This window comes from Neodiprion virginianus, chromosome 7 (assembly GCF_021901495.1).
Source record: "Neodiprion virginianus isolate iyNeoVirg1 chromosome 7, iyNeoVirg1.1, whole genome shotgun sequence".
NCBI classification, from domain to species: domain Eukaryota; kingdom Metazoa; phylum Arthropoda; class Insecta; order Hymenoptera; family Diprionidae; genus Neodiprion; species Neodiprion virginianus.
Window position 1 is genome coordinate 21,129,119 of NC_060883.1, and position 14,136 is coordinate 21,143,254.

The 14,136-nt window shown below is 39.7% G+C and overlaps 2 long non-coding RNA genes across 2 annotated transcripts; both read right to left on the reverse strand.

The window, feature by feature from the left end:
• Positions 1-8,405: 8,405 nt before the first annotated feature.
• Positions 8,406-9,432, reverse strand: LOC124308487 (uncharacterized). Its single transcript, XR_006909002.1, has 3 exons — positions 9,302-9,432; positions 8,670-8,702; positions 8,406-8,585 (listed from the first exon to the last, which is right to left on the reverse strand). It is a non-coding gene; the product is annotated as an uncharacterized LOC124308487 (long non-coding RNA).
• Positions 9,433-12,857: 3,425 nt separating this feature from the next.
• On the reverse strand, positions 12,858-13,922 carry LOC124308544 (uncharacterized). The gene is made up of 3 exons (XR_006909011.1): positions 13,791-13,922; positions 13,157-13,189; positions 12,858-13,037 (listed from the first exon to the last, which is right to left on the reverse strand). It is a non-coding gene; the product is annotated as an uncharacterized LOC124308544 (long non-coding RNA).
• Between the last annotated feature and the right edge of the window lie 214 nt (positions 13,923-14,136).

Here is a 14,136-nt window from a genome sequence, read left to right on the forward strand (position 1 = left end):
GAAACTCCGTTTCACCTTCCACTGGAGGAGTTCCCGGTTGTTGACGATTAGGTGATAAAGAGGCCTAAATCCAGTACGAAAATTCTGTGCTAATGAAACTGTCAACCGTTTAGAAAGAGCGGAGGAAGAGGGACGCTGCAAACTTCGCACTTTGACAAAGACACGAACTGAGAGCGCGAAGATGGAACGATGTAAATTCAACTTATCCTGCAACCGTGTTTCAAAATTTTCCACCGAAAATAGGTGTCGGACAAAGTTTCGGAGAACTGCGAGTTACACCGAGTCGTTCCGAAGACGCCTCCTCGCATTCTAAAATTTTTATAACCTAGAATTATTAACGAAAAACCGAGGGGAAAAAATGACAAAAATCGAACACCACGTGGTGAGTGACGAAAGGTGGAGAAAATAAAAGTCGGCAAACCGTGGAAAATACGGTTATTGAAAAATCGACACCCTCTTATCTGCGAACGGAGCTGAAAACGCGGTGAAAAGTTTCATCTCAAGGCTCTCCGAAAACTTCTTACACGTATTTCTACTGAAATAGCTTTCGTTGATCTGAAATAAAAACTGTAGATCACTGATCTGTGTATGAAAACAAAATGGCATTGGATTTTTCTTATTTTATTTAAATTCTTGCCATATATGTGTGAGAATATAATTTATTATAACAATTCCAAATCGTCATAGTTTTCTTGACATAGATTCGATTTGTTGGGTAAATAAAAAATATAAATTACAGCCTAACCTGACTGTTTAAAACATTTTTATTTTCAATTCTTTGCAGGGTTTGGGTTCATTTCTTCAAAATTCAGTTCAAGAGCTACACTGAGAAAAATTTCATTTGTGACGGTAACTAGAAAAATTGAGTAAAACAGGTATCGTTAAAAAAACTGTTTGAATATTTTTGGAATTACGAAAAACGAGGTACGCGTAATCATTTTGCGCTCTTGTCGATCCCTTTTTTGGTAATTGCGACGCAAAATCAGTTTGCGAGGTTTCCTCTACGTTTATAGTTAAATAAGGCTGTAACGTCAATTTATTCTTGCACAAGCGTTAATTTTTCGCAACAGTTACAAGAAAATATAGTAACAGTGACCGTAATGAGAAAGAATAGTAACGGATACCAGACTTTCCGGTAACGGCTAGAAAACTAATTTTCATTTTCTACATAGAACTATGTTGTTCGATTTTGGTAAAAAATGAAAATAGTTAAGGACCGAGCGGTAACCGGAACTAAAAATTTCTCTCAGTGTGGGGAAAATGTTACTTACGCGGAAAGTGGCGTCGAATCGAAAAATCCGATCCCTTCTACAACCGCATTACGAATATCTTCGAGGAAATTCGAGGCAAGTGTCCATAAAGCGAAAAACCGCGGTCGAGGATTTGCGCGTCTGATTCCTGAGAAGCACGAGTTTAGCCAGAAACGGTGAGTTTGCCGAGTTTGGGCGTTCGTCCCGGGACAACGCGGTATTTGAATAATGAAACCCGGCGGGTCCGCAGCTAGGCAAGAGAGTGCGGTCATTCCGGAACGACCCAAACCGAACCGCAAGCGGTGAAAGATTCAAGCCGAGTGCCACATATTGGCCGCTGACTCGGTGAAATAAATATAGTCGCAGGGGTTGATACAGGGTGGATTCCGGGGAAGGAGCTCTTCAACTTTCATGTAAATCGGGGCGGCTGCATTCGGAGCGAGACGCAGTGCGGAGCCTCAAACTCGGTAAATTTACTTTGAATTTATTTCGTGCTGTTAATATTCACCGCGGCCATTCGCTCGCCCGCCTGCGAACCAAGAAAGCCCGTGAACCTGGCCCCGGATACTTGATCTAATATAAATAATGCTCCCCGAGCGTATCGACCAGATGCGCGTCTACTGCAAGCTTTTTTGACAAAATTAATTATTTCTGTTTTGAATAATTATTTCAAAAGAGTTTCCAGGGTATGTAGTTTTTTCTTCCAAATGACGAAATTAATCTCTGTTGTAATCTGGTGTAAACGAGTCATTGTCGTCTCTTGTATTTTTTTAATCTTTTGCAATCCGTGTAATCACGAGCGATCGATGGTCCAGTTCCAAACACAGACCTACGTGGAGCTTCAACTTCCGCTATTCAAAATCCATTTGGATGACTGACCGATCGAATGCGAAGATTAAAACCCAGAAAACACGCCAGGGAATCGGGATTCCGGTAAAGAAAATCTAACGGTATCGGTGATATCAAAGTGAAAAGCCGATTAAGAAGATAAACGTGATTAATAGGCGAAGTTAATTTGTTCGATGCGAATATCGTACCACTCGCTAAAAATTGTAAAAAGTTTAAGAGAGTTCGACGCTGATGATTGGTAGTTATTAAACGCGTTATAAATAAGTTCGTGAATCGCGTCTAGTGTACGTTATATACTTATCGTCTAATAAATTACTGATATACATATATATATATATATATATTCAAGCCAAACGCGCACAGTGTATGAAAAAGGTTGAATCGCCGTTAATTTCGCTGCAAAGGCATCTGGCAAAAGTTTAATTAGCGTTATATATCAAGAACGCGGCGAGACTTCAGGTTGTAAAAAGTGAAATAATTACTGCAGCCAAGAGTTATCGCGGGTATTTAATAGCCCTCTTCTCGCAACGCGATTGCTAAGGTGTAGAAATTCAGTCGAGGAAACGGATGAAAAAGAAAAAAAAAAAAACCCGACGAAAAGTCGTCGAGATGCGTTTTAGAAACGCAATTATTGATGGGCCCGATCACACTGTCAAAAATTCCGTTTAACATCGATGCCACGTGCATGTTATTTATTTATCATCGATTCCTCGGGCGAATGGTGAGAAAAACTGAAAGTTCGTTTCTACTTCACTTTCGTACGAAATTCAGTAGCAATTACATCAATTTTGTTGCTCGCTGACAGAGATTTCTCACTTGTCAATTGTGGTTTTCGAGTAAATTATACGAATCGGGATAGAAAGTACCTCGCACCTCTCTAATTTTGTAATTTCCGCAATGATCAGTGAATGTATAAAAAATTAAGAGACCATGGGAAGATTTGTATGATTTTTCTTATGCCGCTTTGCAAGCAGGGCTTGGGTTGAAACGAAACTTTTGGAAAAACGTGTCGATCTAGTAGATTACGCAACTAGTGCGCAAGGTAGGTAATTTCCGTACACGATGCGCACGCTATTTTTCGTAACCGAGGGCACAAAACTCAATTTTGCGTATCCAAACGAGTGTGCGAAGTATCACATTCCGGTCCTAGTGCGGGAATAATTACATCAGTGCGGAAAATACTATTTTCCACACTCCATTGGCTACGCAGAAACGAATCTTGTGCACTTAGTTGAAAAAAAAAGTGTGCTCAATACGTGGGGGAATCACCTTTTTTTCTCTCCTTCGGTATCGTATATAAGAAATATCGATGAAGGATCACTTGGCGGCACTCGGTCCTCTGTCTTGCACAGTGAGAAAAGTGAGAGAGCCTTCTCTGAATCCGAAAATCAGGGGTGGGATGAAAGCTCTGCGGCATGAAAAGCGTCCCACAAAACGGCGCATCTGAAATTAAAATCTAGCCCCGTTTTTATCTTTCCATTTTATTCATTCCTGACCACTAGCAACGCGGGATCCTCGATTACTTTCAGAGATTTGTTTTATTCCGTTACGCGCATCGGCGTTACGCCGCCCTTTTCGAAAATTTCGGGAAACAGACAACTTTTTGCTTCTGCTCTCTGTCTTATGCGTGAAATAAAATAACAACGATAATGGCTAGCAAAAAATTACCGGGACGGTGAAAAAATGTGACGAAAATAATTTGAACAGTTTATTCGTCCGATCCACGGGACAACTTTTCAATGAATGAAGAAAAAGGCCTTCTGCAATTTTTTTTTTTCTATATCAAATACGTACGGCTATTCCGAATTGACCAGACGCGTCTTGGCACGTAATTTTCCGACTTGATGACCTTACGCCAAAGGAAATTTCGTCTCGGTAATGAAAGTTACCTTCGGCGCATAAAACAGCTCCAAGATGCGATTATTAGTTCTCAAAATAACGGGTAACGTGTTCCGTGTAGGTGATGTGCTAACAGGTATTATACGTGCACAGGTGAAATTTCGGGTGATTTTTTTTCCCTGCAGATGACGATGATCACCGTGATCACGATCGCACCGCGGCGAAAGAAAGTCGCTCGTAAGAGAAACGAAACCGCGACTGGATTCGAAACCGCGTTTTTATTGATGGACAAATTAGAAGGCTAACGCATTATTTTCTACAGCAGGTACAAGACGTCTCGGTACCATTTTTGTCAATAACCATTCAAACCTGCTCTTTTACCCGTGAGAAAAATGACCTATTCATACATTTACGGTACTCATATCATCGGACAAGCTAATCGATACAGAACTTGCGGCTACGATGGATTTAAATTGATAAAAATGTGAGTAATTACCGTTTAAAAATTTTTTCGAAACGGCAACGTGATTTTTGAGTAATGCTTTGCGAAGGGTTCTACTGTTGTGTCCGAACGTATATCAACAACGTACGTAATAACAACGCGATGCTGTAGGAGATTTGGAATTATGAAGAGGGGAAGAGGAGATGATCTTGGCTTGTCGTAACGTTTACACTCTACTCGTGCTTATACGGCGATGATGCCGTAGTGGCAATGAACTTGGAATCACGCGCGACACCGAAACGTGTAATAAATATGAGTAGAGAGGGTTATAACACATGGCTCAGTGCTCGAGTGAGTGAGCAAGCGAGTGAGAGAGAAAAAGGAAGGATCGTATTATTTATACGTAAACGCCATGCTCGTGTTGGTGGCACGCATATGAAGACGATACGATTTACTGACTGGGCAGCTTTCTATTCCATTCGTCGCCACGGAACATGTGACTGATGGAAATGTTTGATTGTGGTAAGATGAAAAACTCGAATAATGTTTTGAGTAAGTATTTCCTTCTTTTTTTTTTTAATAATATAAAATATATTAAACTTTACAAAGTTTACCGCAGAGTTCAACGATCCAGTGTAGCAATTTACTCAGTCTTGAAATCCAGTTATATTCATTGGTGGGGCCAAATTTGATCTCTCGAAACTCTGGAGCTTCATTTGCTGCGTTGAACGTTTTTAATCATTTGTGTGATTATTAATCGGACAAAATAACATTATACAAACTTACTATTCTTGGTGTTTTGATGTACTGTACAAGTTGAACAGAAATAATTTTCACTCGATTTCATCTTGATTATAATAATTATTTGGAGATAATATTCGTTGATTCAAAGTTGAGTTTGTAAATTGAATGATTCTGAGACGGAATAATCTGAACGAACTCAATCAACAAGCCGTCAAATACTTACGATAAATTGACACAAATGCGGAATATCAGCAGCCACAAGGATGACATTGAATACTTACACCTTTCCAAATAATGCGTTAATAACTATTCTTGTCGACTTGAAACATTTCCAAATTGTATTCAACTCCTTTTCTTCGTCTCGTTCACTCCAACGACAAATATTCCATGAAATTCTTATTACAAAAGGATTCAACAGTACTATCATCGAACGTAAAGGAATTTTGAAATAATCATTTTGTCGAATTATTTTCTGGGAGAACAATTGATTGGACCAATTATAATTGGCCGTGACAGTGAACTCAACAAATGACGATTTTATTCCATCAGATCACCGTTTCGGTCGATGATTAATATTCATCGTTCGATGTCAATCGTTTTTTTTTTTTTTTTTGTTTCTGTTTATAGATGAATCAAACCTTCCAACGACTTACAGACTTTGGAAATCGCATGGAATCAAATATAAAATCGCGTCAGGTGAGAGCGTTAGATGATCGCACGGCTTCGATGACAAATCAGTGACGAAGATTTAATATGCAAGAATTTGCTTAAGCGGATGTAACGAATTATCTAAAACTATATCACAACGGCTCGTCTGTTACTTAGTCGACACATTCGGATCTTCGACGATTGCAAGGTATCTGACAAAATAAAAAACTGCGATAAATTCAGGAATCGTCCGACTTTCCAAACCTGGAGGCCATTCGAAAAGTGCAATTTTGCAGTGCTATGAGCGGAAATAAAGTTACTGAGAGTTGACAATCTCTTAAATTTATGCAGGCAATTGACGGTTAGAATTAGTGAATATTAAACGTATGTATATAATTATTGAAAATTCAGGCTCACGTTAAAATTGATTGAAACACCGGAAATTCTGCAATTTTTTAAATGATTCGGTGATTTCAGTCTACCCAACATAAGTTCGTGACCACGACATTCTTTTAATCACCGTATTATTCCTGCCAAGTGCTTCTAAATTCTGATTATAAAATTAGTTGCTTCGGTTTGAGACTGAAAACGATGTTTTCTTTCATTATTACTTAGTCTAGTACCAGTCAAGCGTCATCGAGGATTAATATCATTCTTTTGTACTGTATCGTCGAAATATTTGTGTTCCTTGTTGGGATTTAATGCAGTTTCGGACAAAACCGTTGGTTCGTGGATTAGTCACTGAATCTATCTATAAAAAAATTATGCACTTCACGCGTGAAAACGAATAGTATTTCTATATAATCCACAAGATCACAGCCTCGAAAATTATTGTGAATTGAATCTTAATCAAATATATCAATGACGTATCGCCCATGGATCGATTTATCTCATCTTCAATAAGCAACTGCGTGTAACCTGATTCTCAAATAAGTTTTTTTCTTGCTCTTACGCGTTACGGTTAATACCCTCCATGAATTCCTGATTTTATTCACGGATAAAATTTAAATATCACGAGCTTTACTAGGTGGGTTGTATTAAAAATTTTACGACATCGACGTATTTCGCAGCACCGCACGAACGACGACTCCGTCAATTTTCCGTCATCTCTTTTTCCCCCCTGAAGCACTACTCGATGTGATACTGCTTGCTTCACTTTGCGATATTCTGAATTGGCGGATAATCCGTAACGCAGCTTGAAGCTCTGAGCTTCGTTATAACGATTAGAAATTCGGTTTCTGTGGAGTCTGATGACTCGAAATTGTTGTATTTTATAATATACGTGTGAATCACTCTAGCCGAGCATTGAACGCAGATTTTTGAAGAATCAGAGCAAGATAAAGAAAAAAAAAATGCTTCAAAACTATTTTGAACCGCGGCTTGAATGAAAAATGAAAAAAAATTAGATACACCATTTTTCTTCCCTTCCATTTGATCGGAGGGTTGAATTTGAAGTGAGGATCACCCGATTCAAGGGATGATCGTGCAGGCGTGCCGTTCGCTTCAATAAAATAATCCATCACCGAGGTGAATATTGACGAGCATCACTTTGCTAGAGCGTATGCTGTTAATCGAATTTCGTGCGTCTGCATTTTTTAAAAGTAGCAGCTGAACGAACCGCTTGAAATTTGCATTCGGGGGTGAACTGTCAAAAGATCCAAAGAGACGTCGACGAGCCGCACGAGCTGACGAGGAGACGCGATGTAAATGAGTTGCGGAAAAAAACTAGGAGAGGAGGAAATAACCGCCGCGCCGCCGGGAACTCATCCATCAATTCTCATTATTGCCGATCACGTCGAAGCACGAATTCGACGCAGCAAAGCAAAGACTGTTGCCAAACTTGTGGAGGAGTGAAATCGTGGTATTTCTTCTTCTTCTTACTAACACTCCGTCTTTTTGTAATATTTCAAGACAGGGGGTGTTCACTCATAGATCAAGTGACAAGCGATTGCAATGTTTTTTAATTATTTCAGATGATTTGAGGTGATTTGAAGCGATTTTTTAGCGACTGCCTTCCAAAGTCATTCAACAACATTCAACAAGTAAATAGGCGTCCGATTTCAAGCGATTAGAGGGGATCTTGTACGATTTCAGGTAATTTTGAGGGATCTCCCACGGTTCTTTGAATTCCATACGATTTCAAATGATTTTGAGCAATTTCAACTGATTTCAAATGATTTCGAGCGATATCAAAGTAACTGCTTTCCAAAGTGGCTCGCGAGTTCAACAAGTGAAAAAGCTGTGGTGAAAATCCAATAAAAAAATAAATAAAAATTTATCAAATTCTAGAATGATTTTTCAGCTGATTGACGATCACGAAATTGGCAATTTGTTTTCTCTCTTCTCTCCTATTGTGTAACTATGATCTCATTCATTCTGACGATACTTTATTTTGGCCTGCTTAACTCGACTTTTTCACATTTTCATTTCTCTGTCAGTCGATTCTCACATTTTTTAATCTTACGAGATATATTTTCACATCTTTGAAAATTTGTTATTATGCTACTTCTACCACTATTATCTCCAAACCGAAAGGCTCCGGAATAGTGACAAGAAACGTTTCTCGCTAAGAATTTATCAGATCCATTATGCTATACGGTAGTTGCGTGATGGGTAAAATATTGCGCGAGTGATTTGAAATCACATTAGCATGCTTTATTGGTCATTACAATATTATATTATCTTATAGGCCAGAATCGTTCAGGTTGGTTGTAAGCAGTATTCAATCCAAGGTTCCAAAAGTATCGATACAACAATTGGATTCCTGCAGAAGTTGGCTTCCGAAAGGATTTATCCTTCGTCCGAGAGTCCAGCTGTAGAAAATAACGAACAAAACAATGAATATGCCACCGACAATTGAAACCGATTATAGCTAGTATTCTACGCTTATTGCTTACCCTGACTGGAACCATCGCCGTATCCACCCAAACCTGTAACAAAAGCGGTTGCGAAACGTTAAAAAAATCACGATAACCAGACGGTAAAATGACAGGTGCGGAATTTAATATTCCGATACTACTGATATCAGATATAATTATTCAGACGACTTTCAGCGATTTGGCAAGTGCCGATTTCAGCCAAACGCTGAGAGAAATTTTTAGTTAGGGTTACCGCTCAGTCCTCGACTACTTTCAATTTTTACCACAATCGAAAAATATAGTTCTAGGCAGTAAATGAAAATTAGTTTTCTAGGTGTCACCGAAAAGTCTAGTATCCGTTACAATTCTTTCTCATTACGATCACTGTTGCTATATTTTCTTGCAACTGTTGCGAAAGTTTCACGCTCGTGCAACGATAAATTGACGTTAAAGCCTTGTTGAACTAAAAAAATAGGGTAAACCCTCGGTAACTGATTTTGCGTTGCAATAAACGAAAAAGGATCGACGATAGCGCAAAATGGTTAGGCGTGCCTCGTTTTTCGTAATTCCAACGATATATTCAAACATTTTTTTTTAACGATACCTGTTTTACTAAATTTTTCTAGTTAATGTAACAAATGAAAATTTTCTCAGTGCAGTTATTTACTCACTCGAATCAGAAGCCTCGATGGCAGCGTAGAGTTGGAAGAAGGCCAATACGGCGAAAACTGCGGTAGCGAGTAATTTCATTTTGAATACGGTAGAAGTATTTCGGCAGAAACGATCTAGTGACGATGAGGTCGAAGATTCTGCTTTTATACCAATCCGGTGACCTCCAAATCGGTTAGATCGGTCAACACAAGTGCAAATTCAGACAGGAAGGCGGGTAAATTTCGAAGTTTACGCATCTGTTATAATTATTCATGGATCATTTTTCCGCACACGTGGACTGGGATTATTATTTCACATATAATAGCTGGACTTACTCTCGTTTCTTCGAACCCGAGTCGTTATTGAAATCTATTTATAATTTCTTTGTTGGCAAAGGTTGCGTAACACCGTTTACTTATCATTTTTCCCTGGATACAGTGGGTTGAAATTTTTTATCATTACACAGAAATGATATTACGTAACACGGTTGCAGACAGACAGTTATGATCGTGAATAAGGAATAATTGTAACACAATTTCATATCGGTTACGCAATTTTATTATATATACGCCCTTGCCTAATCTGTCGTTCCGAAAAAGGATGTTATCTTGAATCCCAATAAGTTCATCGGGAATAAGATCATGAAGGAACGATTCAGAGACTGCTATGACATGGTAGAAATCGTCTGAAAAATAACTGAGAAATTCATCGAAACGCGGAACAAGCGATTGCGCATTCGCATGACAGATCGTCAAACAGTCCGAGTCTCGAAGATGTGCGTTGGGTCGAGCAGCTAGGGTAGCAGGTGACGTCGACGTCGATGTCCGTTGCACACGTCACAGAGACGCAGAGGGCTGAGCAGTAGGCAGGTCAGCAGGAGTGCGTATGCGTAATGGTACCTCTCCGGTGGTCTTCTTAATATGTATTGTACCCCTCCTGGCCCAAACATATTTGAAGCCGCGTTGACGGGCATATCTATGTGCGGAGTTCAGGAGCGGTCGTTCTGAGGATGTCAGGGATTCGTTAACAAAGACACGAGCCGCAGGAAGAGAGTCATCGACATCCTTGGCTAGTAGCCCACTTTTAGCTCGCCAATTATCCAGCCACATATCCCTCATCACACAGGAAGTGAAACGAATTATGAGTGGACGCGGTTTGTCGCCCTTAGAAGGAATTAGATATGCGCGAGCTATATCCCCAGCTGAACAGGAAACACCCAGGGCACCAGCAAGACGTGAGACCATCCCTAGCACAGTAGTGCCAGAAATCTCCGGAAGACCCGTCGCAAAAACCTCGAAGTCTTTACTTTGCTTCTCCAGTTGGTCCAGCCTTGAAGAGGTGAGCGGACAAGACCTTCTCAGTGCATTGGTGGAGGGGCCTGACTCTTGAAGCGATCCTACCGATGCAGCCAGGTCTGACAGCCTGTTCTGAACCACATCAGAGCGATCTTCGAGGGTTTGACAGCGGGCAGCTAGAGCGGCATTAGACCGCGTCAGCTCGTCAACCTTAGACACCAGCTGCCGCGTTACTGATGCAACACTGTCGAGCTTTTGCTCACAGCAGTCCAGCCTCTTTTTGATGTCCTCGAAATTGTCTAGTTTTTTGAGGACAGTTTCCATCGCCCCTGAAATAGTACGGAGTTCACTGGCCAGTGAGGTGATTGAGACAGGCCGACCTCCAAAAACACGACCTTCACCCAGTCCTTTACGCACCCCGGAAGTACCGGCGGTAGCTGCGGTACCCGAATCTCGCATAGCCTGACCTGGAGAAGAAGGATTGCAAGCAGTACACATGTACTGAAATGCTCCAGGTACGGGTTTAGAAGACAGTCCCAAGTGTTTTTTTACACAACTTGGGTGAAATGACCTCGCACAGGCACCCTGACAGCCAATGTCTGATTCCGACACGAAGCCGCTGCAGAGACCACAACGTTGCGTCATAGTAAGGTGAGTGTAAATAGATGTTTAGGCAATCTGGAGATTATCAGAGCAGCTGAGGTAAAAACAATGTAAACACTATCGTCAACAGTACTAGGATTGACCTATGTGTGCTTGTACGTAATATGCCAATAGACACACATAAAACCAGCTCACGCCGTCACACTGTGGCGGCTAACAGCTGAATTGAGTCACTCAAAGTGGCAGTTATAAAATTTCACTTTAAACGATTGAATAAAACACTGAAAGCACAGTTACAGGGAATAGATTACAGTCAGAACAGTGAGAGGTACACCGAAACTCAGGGGATACCACTACACAAAATAAAACCGAACCGTAAAGTCCGAAAAAATATAGGAAAACCCTGCACCTGAGGTAAGCACAACCACACAAGTTGACAGCTCAAAACAGAGGAAAGAGAAAGAGAGAGAGAGAGAGAAAATCAGTGCCTCCGTAAAGAGACTGTAATGAAATGAAATTTAATGAAATTTATACCTCTTACGTAACCGAGATGATAAGTATATCAGTCAAGATTTCTGCACAAATATCATTCCGAATGTAGCAAAAGATCGTTCCGCGATCATTTCAATTGACTGTAAGATCGCTATCAAAAAATGGAATGCCAGTTACGTGTATTACAGATTTGTGTGCAATTATCAGTCATAAAAAAGTGGTCAACGTACACGAGCTTTCCAAAAATCGAAAGTTCATCGAACTGCGGATGAATTTTTAAAAATACTGCAAGAATTCATACATCGATAAGTTTGAGAGCGCTCCCTCTTTTTGCAATATTTCAAGACAGGGGGTGTTCACTCATAGATCGGGTGACAAGCGATTGCTATGATTTTTAATTGTTTCAAATGATTTGAGGTGATTTGAAGCGATTTTTTAGCGACTGCCTTCCAAAGTCATTCAACAACATTCAACAAGTAAATAGGCGTCCGATTTCAAGCGATTACAGGGGATCTTGTACGATTTCACGTAATTTTAAGGGATTTCTCACGGTCCTTTGAATTCCATACGATTTCAAATGATTTTGAGCAATTTCAACCGATTTCAAATGATTTCGAGCGATATCAAAGTAACTGCTTTCTAAATTGGTTTGCGATTTCAAAAAGCGAATACTCGTGAAATTTCACGCGATTTCTAGCGATTACACGCAATTTATCGTGATTTCCAGCAATCTCGAGCGATTTCAAAGCAGCTGCTTTCCAAAGTGGCTTACGAGTTTAACAAGTGAAAAAGCTATGGTGAAAATCCAATAAAAAAATGAATAAAAATTTATCAAATTCTAGAATGATTTTTCAGCTGATTGACGATCACAAAATTGGCAATTTGTTTTCTCTCTTCTCTCCTATTGTGTAACTATGATCTCATTCATTCTGACGATACTTTATTTTGGCCTGCTTAACTCGACTTTTTCACATTTTGATTTCTCTGTCAGTCGATTCTCACATTTTTTAATCTTACGAGATATATTTTCACATCTTTGAAAATTTGTTATTATGCTACTTCTACCACTATTATCTCCAAACCGAAAGGCTCCGGAATAGTGACAAGAAACGTTTCTCGCTACGAATTTATCAGATCCATTATGCTATACGGTAGTTGCGTGATGGGTAAAATATTGCGCGAGTGATTTGAAATCACATTAGCATGCTTTATTGGTCATTACAATATCATGTTATCTTATAGGCCAGAATCGTTCAGGTTGGTTGTAAGCAGTATTCAATCCAAGGTTCCAAAAGTATCGATACAACAATTGGATTCCTGCAGAAGTTGGCTTCCGAAAGGATTTATCCTTCGTCCGAGAGTCCAGCTGTAGAAAATAACGAACAAAACAATGAATATGCCACCGACAATTGAAACCGATTATAGATAAATGTAAAAATTTTTACGTCAATAACTGACTGCTGGTATTCTACGCTAATTGCTTACCCTGACTGGAACCATCGCCGTATCCACCCAAACCTGTAACAAAAGCGGTTGCGAAACGTTAAAAAAATCACGATAACCAGACGGTAAAATGAGAGGTGCGGAATTTAATATTCCGATACTACTGATATCAGATATAATTATTCAGACGACTTTCAGCGATTTGGCAAGTGCCGATTTCAGCCAAACACTGAGAGAAATTTTTAGTTAGGGTTACCGCTCAATCCTCGACTACTTTCAATTTTTACCACAATCGAAGAATATAGTTCTAGGTAGTAAATGAAAATTAGTTTTCTAGGTGTTACCGAAAAGTCTAGTATCCGTTACAATTCTTTCTCATTACGATCACTGTTGCTATATTTTCTTGCAACTGTTGCGAAAATTTAACGCTCGTGCAACGATAAATTGACGTTAAAGCCTTGTTGAACTAAAAAAATAGGGTAAACCCTCAGTAACTGATTTTGCGTTGCAATAACCGAAAAAGGATCGACGATAGCGCAAAATGGTTAGGCGTGCCTCGTTTTTCGTAATTCCAACGATATATTCAAACATTTTTTTTTTTAACGATACCTGTTTTACTAAATTTTTCTAGTTACTGTAACGAATGAAAATTTTCTCAGTGCAGTTATTTACTCACTCGAATCAGAAGCCTCGATGGCAGCGTAGAGTTGGAAGAAGGCCAATACGGCGAAAACTGCGGTAGCGAGTAATTTCATTTTGAATACGGTAGAAGTATTTCGGCAGAAACGATCTAGTGACGATGAGGTCGAAGATTCTGCTTTTATACCAATCCGGTGACCTCCAAATCGGTTAGATTGGTCAACACAAGTGCAAATTCAGACAGGAAGGCGGGTAAATTTCGAAGTTTACGCATCTGTTGTAATTATTCATGGATCATTTTTCCGCACACGTGGACTGGGATCATTATTTCACATATAACAGCTGGACTTACTCTCGTTTCTTCGAATCCGAGTCGTTATTGA